At 43.7% G+C, this 6,961-nt stretch overlaps 1 long non-coding RNA gene across 2 annotated transcripts in view; it reads left to right on the top strand.

Annotated features, from left to right (window-relative positions):
* LOC124229908 (uncharacterized) overlaps window positions 1-6,961 on the top strand; it is an 84,581-nt gene that overhangs the window by 55,640 nt on the left and 21,980 nt on the right. The window contains exon 1 of one of the 2 annotated variants that reach the window (XR_006886017.1): window positions 2,437-2,861. The exons of the other annotated variant lie outside the window; for it this stretch is intronic. This is a non-coding gene — a long non-coding RNA (uncharacterized LOC124229908). Of the gene's footprint in view, window positions 1-2,436; window positions 2,862-6,961 lie in introns of those variants that run through there. 2 annotated transcript variants of the gene reach the window in all.

The raw sequence follows: 6,961 nt of genomic DNA, 5'->3' as shown, positions 1-6,961 counted from the left end.
TGAGTTAATACTATGACACTCTGGTAGCAGATAGAATAGCGGAATTTATTCTATTAGATTCTCAAGTTTAAATCTAGTATGAGGTCCTAGGAACCTTTTGAATCTGATCCTTGCACTGAGCTAAGGAACATCCTCTCTTCCAAGGCGACATTGATGTCAGGCTATGATGCCTTAGCCTAAAGGAATTAATCTCAATGGAGGCATGGAAGGTCACAGGCAGAGCTATTTGAGGTGAGCTCTTTTGCAGCATTTCTTGAATTCCAGATTTGGGTTCATGACAGGCCCAACCTTGGATCTGACACTGGGTTTGACAGGGCAGCATCAGTGGGCTTAGAAGATGTTTCAGGATGAGGTTGTAAAGAGATGCTGGGTTTTTCTCAGGTAGCCGTGGAGTACCTGTTGAACAATGTGCCTGCTTTCTTTGGGTGAGGAGAATTCCTGAACAGTCATGGCCCAGCTTCTGAGAGAGCAAATATGGATCCATGAGCAGAAAGGAATGCCCAGTGTCCCATGATGCAGAGCACTCTGGGCCTTCCTGGTCCCTGCCATCCGTCTTGCTTGAGCTGATTCCAGAAGTCTGGATGAGCCCTGGACTTTGAGGTTTGTGTCCCAGCCCATCAGGATTAAAGTCCTACCTGACCCTTTGGAGCTGTGGGTAGGTTAATATTAACCTTGGATTGTTGAAACCCCAAACCAAACCAGCCATGGATGGGGCCAAGTCAAACCAAGGGGCAGTATGCATCTTTCTTCAGCCACTGAGTCCCTTTTAGGCTATAAGGTTGTGGCTGCACCGTGTGTGGGGGCAATTGTGCAGAGTGAATCACAGGGAGGGATGGGAAGACAGCCTGAAGAAGGGCTTGCTGGAGAGCATGGTTATAGGCCAACAACTTGTCATGGGGCTGTATGTTTTATAGGGTATAAAGTAGGAAAGAAAAGTGTCTCTCCAGCTGCTGCGTTTGCTACAGAGATCAGATTTGATTGGGAGCAGATGGAGTTTCTGGACGTGGAGGGGAGCTAGGTAGCAAGAGCTGGGATTATGAACCTTCCTAAGATCATGGAGAAAGTTGGGTGCTGGGTATAGGACAAGATTCAGGATCTCAGAATCTTCTGGGTGTCTGGGGTCATGGGCATGGGTGTCCACATGTGAGATGACTTGAGATCAACAGCCTGTTGATGTGAGAGCTGTTGGCATCTTGGAGATGGTTTGTATTCTTTGGGAGGTTTATATGTGAGTGAGGTCACAGGGGAGGGAAAGTTGGTGCAGAAGAGAAAGTTTCGTCTATTGAGAAAGCAGTAATGTCCTCCCTAAAGTCATCTCACAGTATGACGTTCTCTGTGCTAAAACACCAGGGTGCCTCACAGCTGAGCTGTGACAAAGTGTGTAAGGGGCCTAGAACTGTGCCTAGTACTTGTAAGTGCTCAATAACTGGAAGTTAGTGTTACCTTTAATAATAATAATCAACATCATTTATAGGACATTTACTATGTGCCCCACGGCGCTCTAAGGGCCTTATATATATTAATTTATGAGTAAGAGGGATCATCTTTGTCCCCATTTTACAGGTAGGGAAACTGAGGCAAACAGAGAAAAAAAAAACAAGTTGTCTAAGGTCACATAGCTAGCAAGTAGCAGAGTCAGGATTCAAAGCCAGGCAATCTGGCCCCAGAGTCCACCGTCACCTATTACGTTATTACTTAATACTACAGAGAGTAGCTTATAGGAGACCAGAGGAGGAAGAGATTTCTTCTGGTTGAAGTGACCAAGGAAGTGGGTAACACAAATAAACAGGTGTTTCAGCTGGCCCTTTAACATAAGTTTAGCTCTATTTTCTGCTCCCAACCCCAGTCCTTGGGTCCAAAACCGAGCCCACAGTTTCTGCTTCTACATGAATGAGGGCAAGGGTATTAGCTGAGGCCTCAGACCTGCTGAACCCAGGGCCTGCCAAGAGTGGGAGACCAGTGGCCCGGCTAGTGAGGGACTCTAAGAGACTGCCCACATCTTCACAAAAACTCTCACTGCTCACTGGCTGACTTTTGCCTCTACTTGCACCTAAACACATTATTTTCATGCCTCTGCCTTATACTTGGTGTTCTTCCTGCATTATTCTTATCACTCCTACTCGTCCTTAAGACTCAGTTAATGTGTCTCCCCATCCATGAAGACTTCTCCAGCGCTGCCAGGCAGAGCTGGCAGTGTGTGTGTGTGTGTGTGTGTGTGTGTGAAACTCATCACACTGTGTTCCAATTGGTCTATTATGGCCGTGGCTTTTGCAGGACTTTGAGTTCCTTGAGCCCAAGAACCAGGTTGTATTCATTCTTGAATCCCACTGTCCAGCACAAAGTCTCATGCACAGTAGGCACCTGATGATTATTTGCTGTAGAATTAGAGAACAGATATTAAAACCTGAATTCTCAGACAAAGAAACAGTATAGAATGCAGTCAGCATCATTCATTCCCATCTCTACCCAGCTTCTCCCTCCTCTCTCTCCTTTCTGCCATGGGTCTCACTGGAAGAGGATGGCCAATTTAATGCAAAGGTCATGATATCTTTGACTCTTGGAATGTTGACTGATGTTCACATTGCTGAATCTGCAATGACCTCAGTAGATCCAAGGGCCAAACTCCAAGTGAGCATACCAGGTCATGTTGGTATAACCAGCTTCATGGGGGGTGGCTTTACTAAGTCCGAAGATTCTGATCAGTTCCTCTCTTGCCCATACATGGCACCACTGACTCCTGTTAGAGCACACCACTGTGAATGATGAATGAACTGCACTAGGTCCAAATGGACTAACTAGGCCTGCTGTGCCACTATGGGAAAGAGCAGACTTTGGTGCCTCTGAAAAGCAGCTGCCTGCAGGTACCCTTTTCCCTCGCTCTTAATACGCTAAATTTGTAAGCCCTCTTTCCCTGGAGGTCTTCTGTGTGTGCTCAGGGTTCATTCCTTGAACTAGGGCTATTCAGGATAGGGATATTCAGATTCCATGAACACTCCACGTGGCTGTTCTTATACTTCATTCTGCTTCAAACCTGTTTATCCACAAGCTGCTTCATTGACTCCCTAGAATCATGGGTTGACTACAATCTTTTTTTAAAAATTGAGATTCATAATAGTTTACATCATTGTGAAATTTCAGTTGTACATTATTTCTTGTCTGTCACCACACAAGTGCTCCCCTTCACCTCCTGTGCCCACTCCCCACACCCTTCCCCTGATAACCACCGAACTGTTTTCTTTGTCCATGTGTTTGTTTATATTCTGCATATGAGTGAAATCATGTGGTGTTTGTCTTTCTCAGTCTGGCTTATTTCGCTTAGCATAATACCCTTCAGGTCCATCCATGTTGTTGCAAATGGGACGATTTTGTCATTTTTATGGCTGAGTAGTATTCCATTGTATATAAATACCACATCTTCTTTATCCAATCATCAGTTGATGGGCATTTGGATTGTTTCCAGATCTTGGCTATTGTGAATAGTGCTGCAATGAACATAGGGGGTTGACCATGATCTTAAAGATTAAACTACAGATGGCCCGATTGCCCAAGGCTCCACCCCAATTATTTCTGCTAAGGATTGCTGGTATGATTCTTGATCATTTAAGGCCTGAGGCATGAAAAAAAGAAGTGGGAGAGAAGGCAGAAGCAGAAATAGATCACAATTACGGTTTCCGAGGAGCTGAAACAACCTTAGGTTTCATTTTTTTTAAATTAGAATATAATTTACACACAATAAAGCAACTGCATTTTAAGTGTACAGTTTGATGAATTTTGACAAAACTGGTGTAATCACCGCCACAATCAAGATATTGAACATTTTCATCACCACAGGAAATGTCCTTGTTTCTTTCCAGTCAATGCACTCCCACCCACAGTGCTGATCAGGTTCTGATTTCTATCACCAGAGCTTAGTTTTGCCTGTTCTAGAACTTGAAATTATTGGAATCAATTAAATGATTATTTACGCATGTATAGCTTCTTTCACTCAACAAATGCTTTTGAGGTTCATCTATGTCGTTGCTTGTGTGAATAGCAGTTTATTCTTTCTTTATTGCTTAGTATTTATTCTATTGTATTAATATAACATAAATTTGTTTATTCATTCACCTGTTGGTGGGCATTTGGGTTGTTTCCAGTTTGAGCGGTTATTATGAATAGAACTGCTATGAACATTCTTATATGACTCTTTTTGTGAACGTGTTTTCATTCCTCTTGGATAGATGCCCAGGAGTAAAACTGCTGAGTAACAGAGTAGGTGTATTTTTAACTTTGTAAGGAAAAGTTCTCCCAGGATTGTACCATTTTACACTCCCACCCCCAGTGTATGAAAGTTTCAGTTATTTCACTTCACCTAAGCTTCATTCTATTAGCTCATGGTCACTGCTTAGTGAGAACAGTTCGAAGGACCATAACATTGTTTCTCACAATCAGATTTCAGAATGTGTTCTGTCCCCAAGAGATGCTTCATACTTGAATACCTCTCGTAGGAAAAGGGTTTTCCAAACATTGGGACCTTAGACCCAGCATGCAAAATTAGGAAGGATGCTCAAGGAGCAATGAGGGAGGAAGGTGATACAGCTCGGCCCACCATGCAGGATCAAACTCAGCAACCAATTTGATGACAGATGTTCAAGCAAAATCACTCTCATCTCTAAGAGTAGCTTTGTAACAAGTCACTATCCCATCCCTGCGTAATCAGAGAATTTATTTGCAGTCTGTTAGCTAATTGTTCCCATACTAAGCACAGATCTTAATTAAATACCCTAAGTGACATTTAAATTTCTGGTCTCCATTATGAACCGGTTGATAAATTACCGTTCTCATATCCTACTAGTAGAGTTTAATTTAATTTGCTTAAGATTGCAGCTGATTTCTGAGATCCCTGAAACAAGACATGAAGTGAGTATCACAAGATGTGATGGAAACGCGGTAGAAGACACGGACTCTGCCGTCAAGAGAGGGAGGTCACACACCAGCTGCACAGCAGTCAGCAAGTCACATCACTTCTCTTGGCTTTAGGTCACTCAAAACCAAAGTGGGAACAGTAACTCCTTTTTCTACCCACCTGCTTGCTAGGGTGGGCATGAGATTCAAATAAGATACAGCTGTGTTTGAATCCTGGCTCTGCTACATCCTGCCACGAGCTTGACTGTATTACTTATTTAATTTTCCAAATCTGGGGTTTTGTCCCTGTAAAGTGAAGATAATATGTGAACACCTTACAGGGTTGTTACAAGAATTAGGTGATGTATATAAAGCACCTATCACAGTGGGTGCTTGGTAAATGAGAGCCTCAATATTAAGCAGGCTACTTGTTTGAGTTACACAAGGGCACCATCAAACATATGGCAGCTTTCTCAATCAAATGGCAGATCCACTCAGTTGACAACCAACCTTTGTTGAACTAGGCACCATATCTTGCTGATAAAGCTCACACAGTGACAGCAAGAGTACCTGGGCTGTGATCTGTAACCCAAGTTTCAGCCTCCCTGGTGTCCCTCATCCTCCAGTCATACAGGGCCACCCCACTCTTCAATATCAAATAGCAAATCAACTGGCTCTGACTCCCATCTCACATACAGCAGGAAATTCTCATCCCTCCCCTCCATATTTCCATAGCTTCTCAGAGGATTGATATTTCTTTTAGATACTTCCTGAGTTCCTGCTTCTGCTGCATTCTTGGTCTCTGCTTGTGTCTCACCTCCTATAGCTGTTTTCCTTTTTTTCATTGTCCATTGAGCCAAATGTAAAATGCATCTCCTTTTCTCTTCCATTACGGTTATTTGCTTTTATCTCTTATCACATACAAATAATCAGGTTGGTCTGTTATTATTTGTTTGAATACAAGGTTTTAATCTAGCGTCCACCTGTGTTTCTGCTCTTTGACTTTCCTGTACTTCTTGCATAGAGTGGCTTCTGATATTCTTACTTCTCTTAAATTCACACAATCATTTTATGTGGGTGCAAGCATGTGACCCAACTACGTGTTCTAGTCTGTTCATGTGTGAATATATACATATTGAAACACATTTTAAAAATCCATGTTTTGACCTGTATATTATAGTTAGGACATTATATTGATTTTTATAGTAATGTACACAGGTTATATTATCTATGAATTCAATTTTAGGACAGTAAAGGGGGCAAAAACTAAATATACATTATAAAAACAGGGCGTTGGGGCTGTTAGTGTAGTGGGTGGTGTATGGGTGAATTGGAGCGACATCTTTCCATTCTTGTGGCTTCTCTTTCTGCCGGCAACCACTCTAACAAGAGCAGGGGATGTGGAATGCGAAACCTGCAATTCTGAAGTGAGGGCTGGTTGAGATCCTCCCTTTGTGAGTGCCAAGTATTTGCATGCTAGCTGCTTCCCTGTCCTTCCACTACATGCCAGCAGTGTCCCAGGAGACTGTCTGGGTGGCTCTGTTGTGCCTCTCTGGGAGTTTTCAAAATCAGCGCAAGGAAAGTTGCTCCAGCTCCAAGTACACTACATTGTTTCTAGAGTTGGAGGGCTGCTTATGGTATCTTGGTCACCCGGTTCCCTACCTGCGCTGGTTTCAGAACAACAGGGTCAAGTTTAGGCACACAGCAATGCATCGGGTGAGATCCAGAGCATAACCATGGTTGGGATCCCAGCGCCTGTGCTGCTGGCCTTGCTGACCCACCCACTCACCCACCCACCCACCCACGGAGTACATCTGCCGGAGACTGACCGTAAATATTTACCTTTCATTAAACATGTCATCACTGCCATTCACTGAGAGTCTCAAGAGCACCCACGCAGAAGCCAGGGGCTGCAGCTCGGCGGTGGGAACAGTGAACCTGTGATTCCTTCTAACGCCTGCAAAACAGTGCTCTCCAGTCTGCCCCATCCGGAGCCCAGGATAAGGCTCTGTCTGTGCTGAGACCCGTCTTGGTCTTGGGTTTTGCAGAACGGAATTGAAAAAGAATGAGCACTTTC

Source organism: Equus quagga, chromosome 18 (genome assembly GCF_021613505.1).
Source record: "Equus quagga isolate Etosha38 chromosome 18, UCLA_HA_Equagga_1.0, whole genome shotgun sequence".
NCBI classification, from domain to species: Eukaryota; Metazoa; Chordata; class Mammalia; order Perissodactyla; family Equidae; genus Equus; species Equus quagga.
The sequence above is the reverse complement of the archived record's forward strand: the minus strand, read 5'-3'. Positions and strand labels throughout refer to the sequence as shown.